Source organism: Balaenoptera acutorostrata, chromosome 17, assembly GCF_949987535.1.
Source record: "Balaenoptera acutorostrata chromosome 17, mBalAcu1.1, whole genome shotgun sequence".
In the NCBI taxonomy this organism is placed as follows: domain Eukaryota; kingdom Metazoa; phylum Chordata; class Mammalia; order Artiodactyla; family Balaenopteridae; genus Balaenoptera; species Balaenoptera acutorostrata.
The window spans coordinates 41,208,459-41,231,163 of NC_080080.1; positions in this window are offsets into that span (position 1 = coordinate 41,208,459).

Consider the following 22,705-nt stretch of genomic DNA (forward strand, 5'->3'; position numbering starts at 1 on the left):
TTCCAGGGTGTAGGACGTGGATGTCTTTGGGGGGAGGGGTGGGAAGGGGGGAGGGGTGGGAAGGAGAGGAGCCATTCTGCCCACCACAACAGTATAGCTATCTGTAACATTAAAATTTCATGGGGGGAAGATCAGTAAAGCATGTCTAAAAGGGGCTCTTGAAAGGTCAATAATGAAACAAAGTTTGAGAAATCTTTGTCTACTAAGAAGGCAATGCAGGGTCTTGATTAAATCTTTATACTTAGGGCAAGACTGCCTGGGTTCAAATCCCATCTCTATGCTAACTAGCTGTGTGGCTGTGAGCAAGATACTTAAGCCCTCAAGAAGGGTAGTAATAGGACACACTTCCTCAGTTTTTGTGAGAATTAAATACGTTAATGCTTTGACAGGACTTAGAAATTGCCAAATATGCAGTAAGTGCTTGAAAAATGTTTGCATTAGTGTTAGGACAGACACCAAGATTACTCAAATAATCACAGAAATAAATGTGTAAATTCAAATGATGATAAATGCTGAAAAGGAAAAGAATGTTCTTGCCATGCTGTAAGAGTATAAACAACGGGGTCTCACTGGGAGTAGGAGGGTAGGGAAGAGTTTCCTAAGGAAGTGACCTCGGAACTGAAATCGGAACAATAGGTGGGCATTAACTAGGTGAAGAGCACGGGGTGGGTGAGATGGGGGGGGGGGGGAGCTTTGGGGAGAGGTTTCCAAGCAGAGAGAACAGCCTAAGGGTGTCCTTGGGGCAGGAGGGACATAGCACAAGCTCATGAGACTGACAGCCCGGTATGGCTGCCCCAGGGAAAGCAGGGGCTATGGGGGTGGATGCCAGACCAAGTTGGAGAGCTTGATGGGACCAGACCTAAGGGCTTGGGCCATGTTATGGATTTTTGCCTTTATCCTAAGGGCAATAGGAGGCCACAGATGTATATGAAGTAGGGTACTGCAAGTGAAATGGTCAGGATTGACTGGATAGTGGCAATAGGGGATACAGAGAGACAACTCAGGAGGTGACAGAAATAGGATCGGGGAGGAGATGAAGAGAAAGGAGTTACTTAAAAGGTAAAATCAACAGGACTTTTGTGGAGCAAAGCAGAAAGGAGCAGGCCGTAGAGGCACCCACCTAATGTCCAACACCCCATGTGCACGTCCACGCGTATCCATCAATGCCCAAAGCCAGCCCCCAAGCTTGTGAGTATCCTGCTCAGAGAAAAGGCCTGCCGAAATGTCAGATCAGATGTGCAGCGACTTCTGTAGCACTCTGCACACCATTCTGTATCCTGGGTATAAAATAAACTTTAAATTGGATACAGCTTTAACAAAAAGTGGTGCTGGCATCAGCTCTTCTTTTAAGACCTCTGTTTACTGTAGAGTGTTTTAAGCATGATGTTTTAATTTCAAATTTTTTTAAATATGTATTTTGTGAGAAATAAACAGAGATGACTTAACTGGAAATTGAACCAGGGTCTCCTGGCCCTTGGCCCACATTTCTACCCAGGGACCAACTGTCTGATGAAGTATAAATCCACCTACCCAAGCTGCTGTATGACCAGCGTGAGCTGTGTTTATGTTCCTCTTAAAAGTGCACGCACTTCTTGGCCAGAAAGTCCACAGGCCAAAGCATTGATCTTTTAGAACTTCTGCACCAAAGAAGCCTGATTCAATTTGAGGTATAATCATTCAAAGCCAAATCGTAGCTGCATATATTTTCCCAAAAGTTCTCTGCATTTGCCTATTCCATATCCAGGACAGGACCACAGTTTACAGTTCAACAGATCTGGGTTCCTTAAACCATTTGCCACGGCAATGGTTGGGAAAGGAATCCACTGCAAGTGATGAAGTGTGGCAGAATCTAAACCATGGGGAAAAATCAATAAGGATTAGAGTGGAAGAGAGGGAAAGGAGGGATATGCCTGTTTCTGTTATTTTAGAAACACTGAAGACAAGAGACTTGAGTTTTACTCCCACCTCTGCCACCAATTACTTATGTAATCTTCGGCAATTCAGTTCAACAAACAGTGAGCAAATGAATGAATAAATGCATCAGGCATGTCCATAAGCCAAACCCTGTGGTAGGCACTGGGTATCCAAAGATACCCAAGGCACAGGACCTACCGTTGGGGAGTTTAAAAACAAGAGTTGAACACAAATACCTAGGTAGGAACATAAGAAAATGTCACAAGTGATAAGGCATAAATAGGCCCAAAAGGCTAAGGGAGAAACAAATCCCAACCTGAGTGCAAGGAAGACTTCCTTGAGGCAAAGACACCTGTGCTTATATTAAAACCTGAGCAAGAATTAGCTAGATGAATAAAGGTGATAGATTGCTTGAAAGTAAGCTGTTAACAGACATGGATAGCTCATAAAGGCTGAAGAATTATACTGGACAACTGTCATTCTTTTGGCTCTCCAGCATCTGAACTTCCTTTGTTTGAGCAATTTCCCTCTTTTTGAAGCTTTGTGGGATTCTCAGCATGGATGGAGAACATTTCTGATACCTTCTGTCCCCCTTCCTGCGCACTTAGGGACAGGCATGTGACTAAGGTTTGGACAAGCAGATACATGCGCCAAAAATGTGAAATTGGGAGCTAGGGACACAAAGAAATACAGATCACAAAAAAATCACTTCTGGCACTATAAACAGCCATATCAAGGTCTAGCTTCCATGCACAGTGGTGCCAAAGGGCAGCCCCCAACCCGCAGGGTCAGGGTGCAGCAGAGCAGGCTGCAATGTGGAGGCTACAGCAGGGCAACCTCAGTGGACCCGCTCCAGAGCATGATTTGAGCTTCGGTTTCAGCTGGGTAGACCCTGACCTAGTTCTTCAGCCTTTGCAGTAATTCTGTAAGCCTCCCAATGTCCTTTTTTTTTCTTTTTTTTTTTTTTTCCCAGAAAGAGAAAAACAAATACCAATACCCTTTTAAGAAATTTCTCTTCTGCCTAAATTAACCAGGGTTAGTTTCATTTACTTGCAACCAAAACATCAGACTGATATAGGAATACCACATGCACAGGCGAGTGACAGTTTGGTGGTATGGATGCAGGGCACTGCAAACAGTTTAATATTAAGGGAGCATGAAGAGTGAGGTAAAAAGGATGGGAAGTAAGCCTAGAGAGACAGATAGGGGTCAAGTCACAGAGCGGCTGGTGCACGGGGCTAAGAAACTTGGAATTCATCCTAAAGGCAATGAGTACCTTAGCACAGAAGTGGCAGTAGCCATATTCATATTTTAGACTGATTAACCTAACTCTAGTAGAAAAAGCCAGTGTGAAGTGGGCAGGGGAAGATTAGGAAAGGCCAGACAACAGGCTATTACAATAGGGCCCAAAGAAAAGGTGAGATGAGGCTGACCCGGGCAGTGGTTACAGGGAGAGAGAGGCGGTGAGAACCTTGAGAGATATTTAGGCAACAAAGCAGGTGATACTTATTTTCACATTGAGATTGAAAAGTCCCTTTTACCATTCTGGGCTCAATTTCTTCAACTGTAAATTAGGAGTGACGTCTAGGTGTCCTACAAGACAGGCAACAGTCCATGATTCTAATTACTGGAGATGCAAGTACGCTGAAGACAACAGAAACTGTCGCTGGGAAGGGAAAGAAATTTCCTTATGGGGACAGGTCAGAAAGATGAAGACTGGGCAGGGTTAAAACCAAAGTCTGTGGAGTTGTGAAAGGCACAGCATATGGTAAAGCTGGGCTTGTTTACTGAAACTTATGATTCTATGCCAGAAAGCTTGAAGGGGAGGGAGGTGTTATTATATAAAAGGAAGCCTTGCTTTATACAACAGGTGCACTGCCAGGGTGTACTAACATTTGAAAATCTGATGCGCTGTTAAAAAATCTCCTTTATAAACTGATTTTGTTGTATCTTTTACCCAGATGTTTTCCCATTACATAGACATGAGTTCACTGGTGGATCTGAGTTCTTGAACATTTACAGTGAAAAGTTTCCTTCATGAGACTAAAACATTTCTTGAGTGACACTATATTCTTCTAACAAAACAAATATCTGAAGGTTTGGGCATCAAAACATACAGGATACGATCCCTGTTTTAAGTGTGTGTGTAGCTAAAACTGAACAAGAAAGGCAACCAACACTGGAAGCATGAAAATGGACATTTTCACAGAATCTCAGAGTTTCAGCACGCCAGGGGTGAACACACTTCTGCCCAAGAAGAATTTTCCTTTGCAGTGCAGAAGTTCTTTCTCAGCTTAAAAAAAAAAATTGAGCCATGATTTTAGTTTTGTTTGAAAAATTTAAGTGAGGTCCTTTTAAAACTCCTTCTTTGAAGACTACAGAATGAGAATAGGCCATGTATTATTTTTCAGTTACGTGCTCTTCTACATTCTCCCCATTATTTCAAAGGAAATAAATAACACACCTTTGTCTCTCATGCCATCAAATGCTTGATCATCTCACCAAGCAGGGCTACCGAATTTCTGAAGAAAGACTAGGGATGCAGCTTTAGTTTCTCTGAACAAGGATCTCTATATGAAAAGCCTACCTTAGCTGACGAGCTGCTGTGGGAAAGGATGACTCCCTCATCCCAGCCCCTCCTGACCCCTCGTCCCCTCCCCCAACCACGGGCAGAGGTGAATTTTGGGGGACTTGCTCTTAAAAGTCTTTGCATTGTCATGGTTATTTGACCCACAGAAAAGTATAAACTAAAATAATACTAATAATCATTGTCCATTCCATTTTGTTTTTTCTGTCTTTCAAACTGAGGAGTACTGAGCGAATTTCTGATAGGTCGTGTACATAATAAAACCCCTCCAGACTCTGAACGCACACGTATACACCACCACCACTACCCCCACACACATCCATCCAAATTAGGACACAGGAGAAAAATCAAGTAATGTCTTGAAATGGCAGGGAAGAGCGTTTGCCTCTTTTATTCAACTTAGGCGCCCCTTGGAGGATTTTCTCATTTTGCTTTTTGAACTTTTTGAAAATTACCCTGATTTAGTGAAGAACATATTCGTCTTTAAAAATCTATTTTAGGGGACTTCCCTGGTGGTCCAGTGGTAAAGAATCCACCTTCCAATGCAGGGGAGGCCAGTTCTATCTCTGGTTGGGGAACTAAGATCCCAAGTGCCACGGGGTAGCTAAGCCCAAGCACCACAACTACTGAGCTCGCGAACCTCAACGAGAGAGCCCACGTGTCACAAACTACAGAGCCCACACCCCACAACTAGAGAGAAGCCTGTGCACCGCAACGAAGAGCCCACATGCCTCAGCGAAGACCCTGCGTGCCAGCAACTAAGACCCAATGCAGCCAAAAAAAATAAAATAAATAACTAAACAAAATAAATATTTTAAAATATCATTTAAAAAACAAAAGTCGGTGGGTGGAGCTCCACGGCCCAATGGCAACAAGCCCATGTCTGCCATGAAAGGAGTGTTTTTTATAAAAAAAAATATAATGAAAATAAAATAAAATAATGAAAATCTGTTTTAAAGCAACTAAGCACTCTTTACTAAGCAAAGCTGAATTTTTAATAGCTAAAAACATTACCATCACCCTCCCTCCCTCCCCAACGACAAAAAAAGTGCTTATTTTAAAATTTGTATTCCTGAAACTTCCACGTCGGGTCCCTCAAGCCATCACAACTTCTAAGGTGCCCCATAGCAGAATGGGTACAATCACCCTGGCTGGTGTGGTTCTTTTTCTCTCACATTTCTAATAGTTTTCCTGAAACCCTGAACTTCAGTAAAGTTTGCTAAGCAGACAAATGCTCTGAGCTTTTGCTCAAGGAGACAAAGTTGGCCACGGCCACAGGTAGACAAGGTGAGCGATCCACAGGTGTGCTGTCTGCTGCAGCAGCCCCTCACTGGGGAGCAAATCCTGGGGAGAGGGGTCTCCAGCTAAATATACTAGAAGACAGTTTCATGCTGTTAACCAGCTGACCTTTGCCATGAATAATCAATTATTCAGAGGAAGAAAAAGCTGCTTTAAAACACAATTTTTTTTTTAACATCAGTTTACCTAGTATAATTTTCTTGCCCCGTCTCTCCTTTTTTTAAGAAATCTGCCCTCATTGACTGACAGGTACAAATTTCCCCCAACCCTCCCGTCATAAATCCACCTCACCCGTCCCCCTGAAGCCCCCAAATTGGATTCCACGATAAAGAAATATTGCTGCTGCCTCTGTTGTCTTTATCTCAAACCAGAAAATGAACTGGAGTTCAAAAACCTGTTCTCTAAACTCCCAGTGACTGAGACAGGAAGCGGGGGTGTTGGGGGCGCGGGTGGATGGCCGCCTGTTTGTACACCCACTAGCACCGCCTCTTCCTCACCAGTGAAGCTTTCCATGGAAATTCTGGCTGCATTAGCCTTGGCTAAGTTGGGGACTATTTTTGGAAGCCTAAAAACCTCAGGGGAGTGACTTTTACTTTTATTCATGTAGAGGGTCCTTACTTTTATTTATTAAAGAAACAAAAACATGTCTCTTGCTTAACTTCAACCAGCTTTCATGTCAAGTAAAACAAAACTTGTTGGCTGGTCCAATCGGCCATTGGCCAGGGCGGAGGAGGAGCCCCTCAGACTGTGTCTGATGCATATGTGACCTGGGTATTAATCACCCCTCAGAAAGGGAAGAGCCATGGTCTTTTGAGACTCTTGTCCCAAAGGAACAGCTTTGGGTGAGTGTTTGAGTCCAGCTGGGAGAGAAAAGGTATCTGGCAAAATTCCAGCAAATTTGAAGTGTTACATTTAAAAGCATTTCAGGTGGAGAAGAAAAGAGACGGAAGGCTCAGCATTCCCCGCTCCCAGCACGGTGACACTGAGATCCCAGAACTCGAAAAAAGCAGCAGAAAGGATCATGGGGTGAGAATCACCCCACAGATTTAGCTGCACCCCACCCCCAGGGTCTATGTGTTCATTTTAACAAGTTGTGAAGGGCAGGCAGCCAATCCCTTGGCCTCCACGAGACAAATTGATTCAAGGTTTTCTCCGTGAGCCCGCAGCCAGGATGCCTGCAACAATAGCAGCGGGAGAGGTGATATTGTTTTATCTCAGTGGAGATTTGTAACTCCCTCACCCAGGCCTAGCAGCCCACTAGGCATCTACACATGGGAACAAGAAACAGCAAGAAAGGCAAGCAAAGTGGAAGTTAAAGTTTGCCTCAGGCACTAAAAAAGCTGCTGTGAGAATCCCCGGGGAATTTGCTTGGTGGGGCATCTCCATGCCAATATCAAGGCTAGCCCTCTATTCCATCAGCCCGCTCTTCTTTTCCTCCTGTGTCCTCTTCACTGCCCCATTTATGACTCCAGCTAGGATTCACATATCCCAACATGCTGGATGATGGCTACAAATATTTACATCACGTTGGGCAAATCACTTCAGCTTCCCTGGCCCCAGTTTCATTCTGTTAAATGAGTATGTGGCAGAGACTACCAGCTATTCACCATAAATCTGTTTCATCTTCTTTCTGGGCACAGGAAGCATATATGTCTCCTCGTTTCCCTTGTGGGTAGGCATGATGGTGTGACTGTCGTTCCTAGCCAACAGCATATGAGCAGGAGTGGTGTATGCCATTTTCAGGCCAAGAAGTTGACATGCCCCCTTTTTCTCTTCCCACCAGTTGCATCTGGTTAATGATGGAAGCCCAGATAGCCACATATTGAAGAGGGCAAAGCCAGAAAATATGTCCTAGAATCACCTTGTAAAAGAAAGCTGCCAGGTATAGATCTGGAGAAAACTCTAATTTAAAAAGATACATGCACCCCAACATTCACAGCAGCACTAACAGCCAAGACATGGAAGCAACCTAAATGTCCATCGACAGATGAATGGATAAAGAAAATGTGGTATATATATACAGTGGAATATTACTCAGACATAAAAAAGAATGAAGTAATGCCATTTGCAGCAACATGGATGGACCTAGAGATTATCATACTAAGTGAAGTAAGTCAGACAAAGACAAACATCATATGATATCACTTATATGTGGAATCTAAAAAAAATGATACAAATGAACTTACTTACAAACAGAAACAGACTCACAGACATGGAAAACAAACTTATGGTTACCAAAGGGGGAAGGCGGGGGAGAGATAAAGTTGGAATTTGGGATTAACATATACACACTACTACATATAAAATAGATAACCAACAAGGACCTACTTATAGCACAGGGAACTATATCCAATATCTTATAATAACCTATAATGGAAAAGAATCCAAAACAGAATATATGCATATATATAAAACTGAATCACTGTGCTGTACACCTGAAACATTGTAAAGCAACTATAATTCAATTAAAATTTTAAAATTAAAAAAAAAAAAAAAGAAAGCTGCCCTTTAACCAAAATATCTTCCTTGGACTGTTTCATGAGCAAGGAATAAATATTAATCAGGCTAAGCCATTAAAGTTTTAGGGAGCCTATTTGTTTCTACAGCCTAACCTACCCTGACTAATACTGGGTGAAAATAACCCCTGCCCTGCCTACCTCAAAGAACAGTGGGAAGAATCAAATGATATATGATTTGTGATGTGTGGAAAAACTTTGGAAGTATATCACATCATCCAAGTCTAGAGCATAAATAACACCATCTGTAGATGAGGAAGCACCCATAAATTAACAGCATTCATTGAGTCCAGGCATCCTGCTATTTAAATACTTTATAAAGATTGTTTCATTTAATATACATAACAACATTATGAAACAGATGCTATTGCCATCCCCATTAACCAGATAAGGAAACCAGGGCTTACAAAAGTCAACATCTCACCCTGTACTCAATCTGAGCTAAAGACAGAAAGTCTGACACCGGAACCAACAATCTTAATCGTGAACCTAGAAAGAAAAGGCAGCTTCAAATAAATGAATAATTGGGACTTTTAATTAAATAAGTGAAACTTTAAAACCACTTTGCTTCAATTACCTTTTTTATTCTTTGAGGATGAGGACCATGGTCAAACGGAAGAAAAGAGAAAAACTTCAGACCTTCAAATTCACTAGAGATTCAGTTTAAGTTCTGAATGCATTCTTCTGGATGCCTAGTTTTCTTCCATGTGAATTGAAGAAAAAAACAGTAGCAGAGCCTAGATTTGAGCAGTCTTTACAAGTAGATGATTTCAAAAAAAAAAAAAAACAAAGAGTATACTTTTTCTAAGAATTTCAAAACATTGTCAAATTATACTCCAGAATGCTCTGGACACGCAAGTTTACTATCCTAATGGTAAAGCAGACAAATGCTCACCCCTCCTACCCGATTGACAACTCTTAGTATTAACAGACTTTTTACTCTTTGCCATTCTGATTGCTGTTCAGTTTCTGGTAAAACAAGCCAAGTATTCTTGGCCATTTATATCTCTTCCTTCGTGATCTACTATCCACTTCACACAGTTTTTTCTAATGATACGCTTCTCTTTTTCTGAATAATTTTCTTAACTTTGACCTGAGGGTCTGGGACCCTCGACTACTCTGAATTTTCTCCAAAGTTGTCCTTGCCTTTGCTACAGATCTGTTAGTCTCAAACTAGAGATGCCTTTCGTCATCTCTTTGCTAAATCAGTGTCCCTCTCTCCTAGCAAATGGCTTTTCTATTTTAGCTTTGGACACACTGTGTTTCTCTTTAACTTGATAAAAGGGTGGAGAGAGGGGGCAGCAAATTAGAATGTTAGAGGTAATGTAGGGAGGAGTTCTACTAGGGCCTAACCTCTATTTTTTCTGCTGAGAGCCTCAGACGTGGGCACTGAGATGAAATTTGAATTTTTCTCTTTTTTTTGGCTGCATTGGGTCTTCATTTCTGTGCACGGGCTTTCTCTAGTTGCAGTGAGCGGGGGCTACTCTTTATTGCGGTGCGCGAGCTTCTCATCGCAGTGGCTTCTCTTGTTGCAGAGCATGGGATCTAGAAGCGCAAGCTTCAGTAGTTGTGGCTCTCGGGCTTAGTTGCTCCGCAGTATGTGGGGTCTTCCTGGACCAGGGATCGAACCCGTGTCCCCTGCATTGGCAGGCAGGTTCTTAACCACTGTGCCACCAGGGAAATCCAAATTTGAAATTTTTTTTTTTTTTTTAAAGGATTTTCTTTTTATTTATTTATTTATTTATTTATTTATTTGTTTATTATTTTTGTCTGTATTGGGTCTTCGGTTCGTGCGAGGGCTTTCTCCAGTTGCGGCAAGCGGGGGCCACTCTTCATCGCGGTGCGGGGACCGCTCTTCATCGCGGTGCGCGGGCCTTTCTCTATCACGGCCCCTCCCGTTGCGGGGCACAGGCTCCAGACGCGCAGGCTCAGCAATTGTGGCTCACGGGCCCAGTTGCTCCGTGGCATGTGGGATCTTCCCAGACCAGGGCTCGAACCCGTGTCCCCTGCATTAGCAGGCAGATTCTCAACCACTGCGCCACCAGGGAAGCCCCCATATTTGAAATTTTTAAACAAAGATTTTCCTTGGAGTTGCCAGGACATATTCATTGCCCCAGGCAGAATTACAGCAGAGATGCAAAGAGAACTTTTTAATGTTCAGTTCCTGAACTTCTACATAGTTGGTTAAAATCTGTAACAGAAACATGAATGTGGAAAGCCAAACATGTTTGTGTTGTAGGAATCAGCCTTTCTGAGAGAAAAAGAAAGATTTTTGAAAATCAAAAGCTAAAATCTGAAGAAAGCAAAGCTTAGACTTTGGCCCATAACCTGGTAGCTTTGATCTGAAAGATATGAGGTACCTCCCTGTCAAGCATGATGGAGGTGGGAAGTAGGAGTGAGTTGAAAATATTGCTGGGGGTATTATTTAACTATCACAATGCCAATAGCACTCTCATTGAGAAACTGCTCAAATTAATGGATTGGAGAAAAAAATTCATGAAGAGCCAGAGAGTGTATATAGAGACCAGAGGAGAGCTGCCCAGCCTAAGAAGGGGGAAGCTTGAGCGGGCAAGGCTCTGTGAACCTATAGCGAGGAGGCCAGACCTGGAGGGACAACCCAAAAGGAGATGGATCAGCTCTGAGAGACGGCCCAGGCTCTCGCCCATCTGAGGCCAGTAACCAGCACCAAGGATCCACATGGTTGCCCAGCTGCAGACTCTCAGGCACCACTCCCATGAGCTCCTTTATCACCTGTGGCGGGCATCATCTCATCTATCCTCGTTACCATCTCATTTCCGCCTCTCCTCCAACAGCTGCATACCACCCAAGAATCTGCCCTGCCCATCCAAACTGCCCCACCTTGGACAAGCCTTATTCAGTAGCTCATCAGTTTTATAAATCTCCTGAAACCAAGGGTGGGAGTCCTGACGCTGAGCGAGGCACAGGTTAGTGTAGAAAGGTAAGCCCCACACGTGTGATCTTTGGAGGGAGGGGAAAAAGGCCCGGAGGCTCCCTCCTCCCACACACTGCCTGCCACCTCCACCATCTGCGACAGCTGTGAAATGCAGCCCCATAACACCCGCCTGGCCTCGCCTGGCTGAAGAGTGGGACAGACTTGCCGAGAGTCCACTTGTTGAGAGTCTGCGGAGTCTTATAGGGAAAACACCTAAAGACGAAAGAAGCAGACACACAAAGTCTGCTCAGTCTCATGCCTCTAAATTCCTGACAGCAAGGGCTCTATCTACATATCACTATCATATCCTAAGTATCTGGCCCAATGGTTGACACTTAGAAGATTCAATAAATGGTTTGGCGGAAAAATAAGTGGATGGATGGAGTACAGCAGGATGTCTCTAACTTGGAATTATCTGAATTACAAGGAGGTTGAGAGATGTTAGTCAAGAATGTACAGCTGTGTTTACTCTGAACTCTCAGTGAGAAATTGGGACAAAGCAGAACTATTGTAAATAGTACCCTTAAAGCACAGCGTAGCAGAGAAGAGGACATAGCCATGCTTTCCACTTCTGCCCTGAAAGCAGTGTGACTCTGGCACATGGAGGGCCCCAGGGAGCACAGAGCAGCTTGGTGGCTTCAGGTGACAGCAGCCCCCAGATAATGGTGGCCCCACAGATGGTGACCATGCCTGTACCCATGGTAGGAAGCCACCTAACAGGTGCATCACTGGGAGGTGACTTGGACGGGCTTCGTGACAAGTCTGGGTCTTGAGATGACCCTTTTGTTTTATTACTTAGGTATTTTCCTGAACACCTAGTTAGCTCCAGGTGGATATGTGCCAACCTCAGAAAACTGGGAAGATTCTGGATGAATACTGAGAATTGGAAGGGGCTCCAAATGGAGAGAACAGAGTAAACAAAGATAAAGTAAGAAAAAGGATAACCTAATTGAAAAGAGGCATGCAATTTACAAAGTAACTTTACATACATCATCTCATTTAGAAGGGAGACAATAGTGAGCACAGTCAGTACTGTGGAAATAAGTCCCAATTGGGAGGTAACTAGTAAAGGCAATGAGTGAAAAATAGGGAAGTGATATATTCACCCTCCCAACAGCTTTCTGGATGGAAGCAGGCAGCTAGACATTACTTAAAATTTCCATACAATGGTGCTTCTCTCAGACCAACCAGGCAGAGGCTAGAACTCACCTGCCTTAGACAAGTTTCCAGGACTGTTTCCTTAAGGCACATGTATTCCACACTACAGCACTTTTTAAAATAGCAAACTCAGGCCAGGTTTTCAAACATAAAATTTTTAAGTGGTTTCATGACAGTTTCAAAAACTGGACTGACAATGAATTTATTCTTCAGAGGATCCTGGGCAGTTAGAATTCCAGGTTGCTATTTACAAGACCAAGAGTTAAGTCCGCTCTTGTATCTTTTAGAGTTGCCACTGCCATATGCCCCTGGAGAAAATGCTGAATGCTATATTCATGATGAAATGAACTACACATTTTGAAATCAATGGTAATGTGTGTTTTAATTCCCAACCCAAATTTCAGAAGGTGGTAAGGGGTAACACCTTTCCACATCCAGAGGCAGATAACATGGAAAATAATGTCTTGTTTCCCTTTCCCATCTGAGTGCATCTCCAAACCTATGCCCCAAACTATTTAGCTAACACACCTCTTGAATTAGTGTGTAGAGAGTTTCCCAAGATCAACACTGAAATCCTTCATCAAAGCCTTAATTCAAGGCTAACTGGTATTTTAAGGTAACAGAACCAGCTGTACACACGTTTGCCTTAGACAGAGTCACCTCTGCAAGATCCAGGCTTCTTAATGTAATCATTCAAGCATGAGTAAGCTGGGCAGCTCCCTGGAATCTCTGATCAGATAAAGGTCTACCCCTGTCAGTTTTGCATTCCACATTGAGTCTAGCTGCCTTGACCCCCTGGGAATTTCTTTCTCTGTAATTCCAAGTATTTGTACCAAGCAGCTCGGTCTCCAGCAATTTGACAGTTCAATTAATATTGTCATACCTAGATAAATGGGACTATAAAACATGCATGTGTCATTACAATATGGTCTATTTTTAGGAGCCACCCAAACAAGAACAGGGTCTTGCAGGTCACTGAGGCCTTTGGATTTACGAATTCCTGGTCAGAGGGAGGTCTCTCCCGCTCCCAGATGCCCTCCCTTCCTGGTTCGTTCTAGCAGATGATCAATTACTAATGTCATAGGTCAAAAAGGCCATTTATCTGCTGCACATCCCCCAGAACTTGGTACCTGACAATATAACTCTCCAAACGCTTTGCAGCAGCAGACTGATTCCTCTAACAAAACTTCTTTCCTCTGGAGACTGGGAGTGAGGGTGGACAGATGGTCCTTTGCTTCTACCACCATTGCCCCTCTTGTCTAAAAACAGGCTCTTCTTCAGAACAAAGTGAATAAAATCAGAATATCGGGAGGGAATTCTGACATAAGACTGCCTGATTACAGAGCCTGTACAACTTTGAGGAAACACCCTTCTGAGAGGCAGAAAATCTGAACTGGGTAAGAATGCAAAACAAGAGTTTCTAGCCTCTGGAGGCACCAAGCATATTTTATTTCAAAGAACTGAAAAATCTGATATGAATTATTTTTCAAATAAAGTAAAATAACCTCAAGTATTTACCATATTATTAGGTTCTGAAATAATTGGAGAAATGAAATTGACTCCCATAAACTAGAAGTCTTCTGTCTTAAAATGAACAGATCATTCTATTACTGTCATAATCTTTTTTATGTTTAAGATATGTTTTTAATTGGATTCTACCTACTTGTCTCTGTTAGTTTATCCCTCAAAAGTGTTGCTTGTTTTGATCCAATTTCATAGGGTGGGTTAGAAGTTTCAAGATAAACCTTGGATTCACTTTGCTAAGTCTAAAAACTTAGAATGCACAACAGAAATTTTCCAAAAGGTTTCTATTCTGTCACATTTCATGGGGTTCAAATTAATTCTGCAAAAGCACAGGAGGAGGGCTTTACTTTCCCTTCACACGGCCTTTCTGGGACTGGGAACAAAATCACCTTTCAGCGAACCTGGCCACAAAGCCTAATAGAAGAGGATCTTTGAAATGCAGGGAAAAAGAGGTCAAGACACTTAACAAAATAACATACCAGAGTTATGCTCTCAGAATATTTGAAAACAATCAGTTTTCTTCATTACCTCCCCTCCCTCTGCAGGACCTAAAGCACACAGAGCACCACCACCTCCACCAGCGCCCAGCTCCACTGAGAGGAACAAACAGAAGCTTGGAGGAGGAACAGGGACCCTTGGGACATGCAGAGAAGATCACAAGGGAGAGGAAGAAGGGAGGGGATGACCAGGGAACAGACTTCTTAGGCCAATCTGAGGGCACTCAGTATGGACTGGAATAATCTAGAAGAGAAGAGAACTGATTTTTACCATCTTCTGAACTCCAAATGTGGTTGATCCCCCAGAAGTAACACTTTGATCCTCCAGGAATCACACTTTGATCCTCCAATAGTAAGACCCTCCCATACTTAGGAATAGTAAGTGAAGGGCTGCACATTCCTGCCTTCCAGGGTCAAGGGCATGAGTAAGAGGGTCCACGTGGTTAATAGTTATAGAGAAGTCCCATTACACTAAGTAAGGTCCATGGTTCACAGAATTATACATTTAAAAAAGAAGAATAAGATTCCCAGGCAAGATACCTCCATAACTTCACAATTTGGCTTCCCCTCTCTTCCAAATAATAGATGAAAACAGAAAAAGATGAAATCATAAGACACATCTAATATATAGATATGACTCAAAATATCTTTAAATATCTAAAATCAGGGCTGAGGCTGTAGGTCTGCTGGGTTCTAGAGTCAGAAGCAGTGGCAGCCAGGAGCCGCCAGAAGTAAGGCAGAGTAATAGGAACTAAAGGTGCTCCATTTGCAACTAGGTACGGAGCCAGGGTCTCTGCATGAAGCCATGAGGCTTGGAGTTTTCTTGATTATGAAAGAAGCTAGAAAATAAAAGGGTACTGATCTATACAGAGGGCTATCTTGATTATGAAAGAAGCTAGAAAATAAAAGGGTACTGATCTAATACAAAGGGCTATAGATTCATAAGAAGCTGTGAGCCAGGGAAGATGGGAGCAGAGAGACAAAGCTTCATGACAAGGAATTAAGTTTATCATCAAAACTCAATTTTAAGGCCTGACAGCCCCGAGATAAAGGCAAAAAATTAAACAATAACAAAGAAAAAGAAATGGACATTGAGGAAGAGAAAATAAACCAAAACAACAACAAAAGCTCCCACTTAAAATAAATCTTCAGGGACTTCCCTGGTGGCACAGTGGTTAAGAATCCGCTTGCCAAAGCAGGGGACACAGGTTCAAGCCCTGGGCCGGGAAGATCCCACATGCTGAGGAGCAACTAAGCCCGTGCGTCACAACTACTGAGCCTGCATGCTGCAACTACTGTAGCCGGCGAGCCTAGAGCCTGTGCTCCGCAACAAGAGAAGCCACCGCAATGAGAAACCCGCGCACCGCAAAGAAGAGTAGCCCCCACTTGCCACAACTAGAGAAAGCCTGTGTGCAGCAACGAAGACCCAACACAGCCATAAATAAATATATATATATTTTAAAAACTTGTAAATAAATAAATCTTCAAACCAAAACTCTAAAATACAAGAAATCTAATACCACGAAAGTTAGCCAACAAACCTGAACATAAATTTACTCCAAACGAAATAAAGTGTATCGGAAGAATTTCACAAAAAAATAAAATAAATATGCTTCAGATGCCCAGAGAGATAAATGAGAGAAAGATGACATTTAAAATGAACAAAAATTTATAAAACTGATAATGTATGATTGTAATATAATATATGATTGTAAAAGCTTATTTGAAACCTTGGAAATGAAAATGTAGTTATTGAAATAGTTTAAAGACTCAAAAAATGTGATGAACTCTAGAAACAAAGAGATAATTAGTGAAATGAAAAATAGGGCAGATCAAGCAGGATAAGAAGAGTGTTCATGCAGGGGGGCAACCTGGCCTGAGGAGTCAGAAATCAAGCAGCCTGCACGAGGCAAGCCCATGTGTATGCATGCACATATATACACATATATCTATATCTATTATTTATGTATAGATATATACATACATATATTTCACAGTTCTGTCCACTGAGAAGGCCTTGGGGCAGGGACACCATAAGAACAAAAAGCACACCTAGTGCCCAAATCTTGGCTTCTAAACACTCTTCTCCACTGCAAAATCAGAGTTCCTTAGGAAAATAAATGATTCCCAGACTGGGGTAGGGAAAGTAGAAGATGAGCCTAGAATATCTTGTCATGCTGGAAAGCAAGAAAATGCTCAAAGAATGATGGAGACCTGTCAAAAGAACACAGAGGGACTTCCCTGGTGCCGCAGGGAAGTGGTTAAGAATCCGCCTGCCAATGCAGGGGACAGGGGTTTTATCCCTGGTCCAGGAAGATCCCACATGACGCGGAGAAGCTAGCCCCGTGTGCCACAACTACCGAGCCTGTGCTCTAGAGCCCGCGTGCCACAACTACTGAAGCCCGCGTGCCACAACTACTGAAGCCCGCGTGCCACAACTACTGAAGCCCACACGCCTAGAGCCCGTGCTCCGCAATAAGAGAAGCCACTGCAATGAGAAGCCTGCGCACCACAATGAAGAATAGCCCCCACTTGCAGCAACTAGAGAAAGCCCACGCACAGCAAAGAAGACCAAAAATGCAGCCAAAAATAAATAAAATTAAAAAAAAAAAAGAACACAGAAACCAGCTTGGATGGGCCCCCATTCACCCTGGTGATGTTAAGCAGAACGTGACGAGACAAAAGCAGCAGCAAATTCTCCTGGACACTACCTGGATCCAGCCCAATGGGGTAGAACAGGATGTCGGATAGTCCTCAAGTATTTGACCTAACTGGTTTGGTTGTTTTCTTACACCTTCTGAAGTGCCCAGTGCTGGAAAGCAATACTGTGAAATCAGTTGACTGCAGAACATCCTTCTGACTGTCTCCCTGTGAACGCCATAGTGTGAAAATTTAAAACCCCAGATATGAACATTAATTCTGATCTTTGTGATCAGGCCAGCACTGAAATGTCCTGCTTTTTAGGGGGTCTATGACTAATGTTTTCATTTCACAGAATCATAGAAATTAGAAATGGAAAGGATTCATTATATCATATTGTACTTGCCCCCTGCCAGTCAGACATTGTTCCCTAAGGTCTGTGGGCTCCGACTGCATCCAGGCGTGTTTGCAAAACTTCAAGAAGCAAGCAAGGCTGCGGTCCCTACCTTGGGCACCGACTTCACAGTCTCACAGTTCTTTCACTCAGAAAGATTTTCCCCTAGGACCATATCACTAGTCCTTTTGTAACTTTTTCGTCTTTCATCTCCTTTTGCAGCTATAGCTTTTTTACTACTCCCCCACAGAATGAGAAAATAGCCTTTTGGTTCTACAACCCTTAAAGGGAGCTGAACCTAAAACGCTTAGTGAGAATTAAGTTTTAGTTTAACTCCAGAGGCATTTTTTTTCCAAGTAATTTTTTTAATTGAAGTGTATTTGGTAACCGTAAGTTTGTTTTCTATGTCTGTGAGCCTATTTCTGTCCTGTAAATAAGTTCATTTGTATCATTTTTTTAGATTCCACATATAAGTGATATCATATGGTATTTGTTTTTCTCCAGAGGCATTTCTAACATTTGCCCAATGCCAACGGTGAAGATAAACAGAAGTGGGAGGAATAAGCAGTGAGTTACAGGAATCCCAGAATATGCAGAACTTTGCGTGATTCACAAGATATACATTTTGTGAGATAAGTGTAGCACTTTCATCAAATTATCAAAGAGTAAACCCAAAATGTTTAAGAAACACTGCCCAAGACTAAGGTCACAGAGGAGAAATGGGATGAGCTCTTGAGTTGGGAGCAAGTCAGGTATATGTTTTTGAATTTGCTGCCAACTAACTATGTGGTTTGAACAAGTCTCTAACTTCTCTGGGCTTCAGTTGCTATCTCCGAAAAAGGAGGGCAGAGAGGAAAAGATGACAAGAGAGAAAGAGGAGGACAAGTTAGATTATTCTAAGATCCCTTTCAACTCACTGAAACCTATTTCTTGATGAACACCACCAGCCCTTAAATTCTAGTTCTGAAAGCTTCACCCATGGGCTGACAACCTTTAGTTCATTCCAACCGGTCCCTCTCTTCCAGATGACACAGACTTTAGATGTGCAAGTAGCATCAATAGACTCTGGCACTGATAAGCCTGGCCCCTGCCCCAGTCATATCCAACACCAGGGCGCTCCAGCTTGTGAATAAATTTCCTACGTCTTACTATTTGCTCCAGAATGGAGGCCCAGTGCTTTACATGAAAATTGCTCTGGAAAAGGCTATTTGAGTTTTCTTCTGTTTCTTCATTTATTCCACAAGTATTTATTGCCAGGCACTATGTGCCAGGCATTAAGCTAAATTCTGACACACTGCCGTAAACGAAACCAGTCCCCAAGAGGCTAAGAATCCTAACATCATAAAAAAGTCCTCTCTGTGGAGCTGTGCATAGGCCCAGGGTAGCTACTAGCTTGATTCAACTGAGAGGAAAGAGAGGGGTCGGGGCTGGCATTGAAATAAGGAGAGACAGAGCCTCTGCGAGCATAACACACTCACCGATAAAGGGAAGGGGGATGCTGGCACCCTTCCAGAAGGGAGAATGAAAACCCAGTCCAAGTTGCACTATATCCCTGAGTTTGGTCAGGAAAGATGCTAAGGTTTTGTGTTTTTATTTGAGTTTTTCTTCCACTAAAAAGAAACTGACTACCATACTAGATTACCACTTGAATACTGCTCTCCCAAGGAGCGGGATTGCATCCAACATTGAGCCGACTGACTTCATTAGACCACACCTAGTAACACTAATCCTGGTGTTATGTTTCCCACGAGGGAAGAGCAGACAGCCTCTGTCTCTTTCCTTATGGCTAATATTTCTTGCCTGTGCTCTTTTCCCTTCAAGTTCGCATCTTGTGCTGGTAGAAAAGCATTTCTTTTATTCGAGACAAAAGCCTGCCAATTATAAAGGATTCGCTCGTGACAATACCGAAGTACACAGAATTCTATACTTAAATTGTTTACCCTTTCTTTCTGGTGGTAATACTTGCCTGGACCAAAACTGTAAGTAAGTAAGATGAAATAAAAGCAGGCTCATGGCCGTGAATGAAGTGGTCACTGAACAGAGAGTACCAGCAATCCAGAACTGGGACTTAGCACCCCCATCTGCCCCAGAACTCCAGGAAGATAATTCCCCTCCCACCAGAACTCAGGGAAAAGACCCATCTCACTTAGGGAGAACACACTGCCACAGCCCCCCACCTTCCCCCCACACCTCATGGCTGCATAGTAGTGGGGACCTTCTATGTGAAATCCAGGATAGAAGAAGTGTCATGAGAAAGTAACAAGGATAAAGCAAGTAGTACTCATTTTCTGTAAATACATTAAATAAACAATGATTTATCACTTGAGGTGAAGAGGGAAACCCCAAGGGGCATGCTCAAGTCGCAACAATGGTCACTAAACCACCTTATATGGAGAGGGTCCCATTGGCTGAAGGGCCCTTTGTTTCTCTGTTCCATTTGAAGTTAGACACGGTGGCAGAGCTGAACTGCACGATAGGAAAAAGAGGCCAGGAGTCTGGAGTTCCTGAAATAAAGGGGAGGTGGGAGGTGGAGGAGGCCAAGGTAGATGGGGGTAGGGAAGGAAAGAAGCAGAGAAAAGAGAAGCAAGGTGACACTGGGGACCGGAGAGAGGACAAATGCCTAGTGAGAGATTTTAAGTTCTTTACAGATGAGGAGGGTATGTGCCCCCAGTTTTCCTCTATGAAAGCTACAAAGAGTCAGCAGAACTCACTGATGTTTTTGTGCAAGTGGATTATTTGGGGTCCAAAGTGAAAACAGAGTGGGTAGTCCAAACCTGGGGCTGGAGGGTGAAAGGGCACGTGGCTCGCCCATCTCCATCATACCCTCACTACCCCTCTGTCCCCTGTGAGGAGGCTCCAGAGCAGGGCAGGGGACGTCCTGCGTGGCAGCTCACCGTGCTGGGCAGGGTCTACTCTCTGGAATGCAGTTCTCTGAAGTGTCTGTCACCACACCCTTCCTGCTGGAGGTGATTGATCAAGCCCCACCGAGGAACAGCCAGACTCAGACTCCAGGAGCCAAGGCTCACAGAGTCAGCAATGACCTTTATCTCCTGAGGGGGAGAATGTGCTCCTGTGTTTACCAGGGCCAGCTTCCTGGGTGTGCAACCTGTGCAACTGCACAGGTGCCACGGTTAGAAGGGCCGTCCTTGCTTTAATGCTCTGCTAGACGTCGGTGCTCCAGCAGAATGAGGTGGCTTCCCACAGGAAGTGAGACTCAGGGAATCACACGCCACTTCTCCCCTCAGCAAGACCGAGGGTCCAGTTTGGCCTCATCTCTTTCACAGCAGAGGGTACACTTAGTCACCGAGATCTTGTTTGGTGTTTCCTACTTCCTCAGCTGATGCTTCATGCTGCTCCGCAGAGCTGAGACACTCACCATCCTACGGTTACAATTCCACCTCTTTTGATTAATCCTCATAATATCCCTGGTCAGCAATTGCTGGAATTTGAGGGGTTGGTTTTTATAGTTTGGATCGAGTTCAGTCATTTTCCAGAATAATCGTGTCTCTAAGGCAGATTCGCAGTTTCTCTGATATGCCAGCTTCCCATGTCTTTCGTAAAAGAACATATTGCTTACAGACAGGGGTTTGCGGTGCCAGGAACCCAGGCAGGACTGCTGAGATACAAGAGTGACAGACAGATCCCCAGCGCTGGGGGCCTGGCACCTGGAACAGTCAAGAAGGGCCAGCCATGAACATTTTCTCACCAGGAGCTATTCCTAGCTTTTACTGAGAGAGGATTACACAGCATGTGGTACCACGTAGGGGGCTCTTCAGCCCATGGCAGGTCTCCAATTTGCCTGACCTGTGTAAGGACAATTATCACCAGAAGGGCCCTTTTTAGCAAAAGTGGCCCATACATTTCTTTTCCTACTTCCATGTGATGTCTTCAGAAGATTTCATTTGGATCGCTCAACGACTGAACACTTTACCCTAACTTCGCCCCAACTACCCTGATTGTTGGAATCACAAATCTGAGAAGGTTGGTCACCTTCTTAGATATCACAGGTGCGGCAGAAACATTGACTGCTCACTGAATATCATGAGCTTAGCCACATTTCCCAGACGCACCCCGCCCCCAATGGTTGGGGGCAGACCATGTGGCTAGTTCCGGCCAAAGGGCCGTGAGAGTGATACACATCATTTGTAGATGGAAATATCGAAGAGCCAGTGCAAGACCCTCCGACTCTGCCTTCTCCTTCTAAAAGCATTAACAGGATGTTAAGCAGCCTTCATCTCTGAGTCAAGGCCAAGAAGGAAAATGCCCTAGGGAACTGCCAGACTTTTCTTGAACAAGAAATAAACCTTTACATGCTAAGCCACTGAGACTTTGGAGTGTGTTCATCACCGCAGCCGAGCCTAGCCTGACTAATGCGAGCAGGCAGCCGGAAGCACCTACCGCTCAATGGCACTCAAAGCTGCAAATGGAATATAACAGCCCTACACCCAGCTACGGGCACTCTTACCTTTCCTCAACATTATCTGGGTCAGGAGCTACCAAAAATAGTGGCCATATAACCAGAAATAAAAGAAAAGTAGACACGGGAAGTGCCAAATAAAATTAGGACAGGAAATGTCAGCGAGCAATAGACGTTTGCCCTCTCTTGTGGATACACTGGTCATCCCAAAGATGCGAAGCTGGGAAAGATGTTATCGTGAAGGGCTCGGGAGAGGATGGGGATGGAAGCCATAGAATATAGCACGGAACCTTTGATTCGCAGCCAGACCCCGGGCTTTTATGTTAGGCCAACAGCAGGGTAAATTAGAAAGCTGAAAACCTGGGCAGCCACAGACAAAATTGTAAAGTTTATTTTCAGAGCCTGGTATCTGCCACACAGCTGACACAATCAATATTTCTCCAAGTATTTGTTCATTCCCCTCACCGCATTCCCCTTTCAGTACCTTGAGCCTCATCCCTCGGCCACCCAGCATCCAGCTCCGCTAAAGTCCCCCAATTCTGAAGCCACCCAGCAGCACCCCACCCCCCAACACCTTCCGTCTCCTCTACCCTGTTTGATTACCAGTCCTAAGTCCAAGGGTTTGGACAAGCCAATGCATCAACTTATATGGCCAAGGTAGTACTGGCTACTTTGGGATTAACGCCGTAAGCACCTATATAATCACATTGTAAGACTCCATATCGCTGCTGTGACTGAAAGATGTGACGGTCTGAATTTCAGCCCTCCATGTAAATGCAGGGAAGAAATCTTCCGGAGAAAAGAGG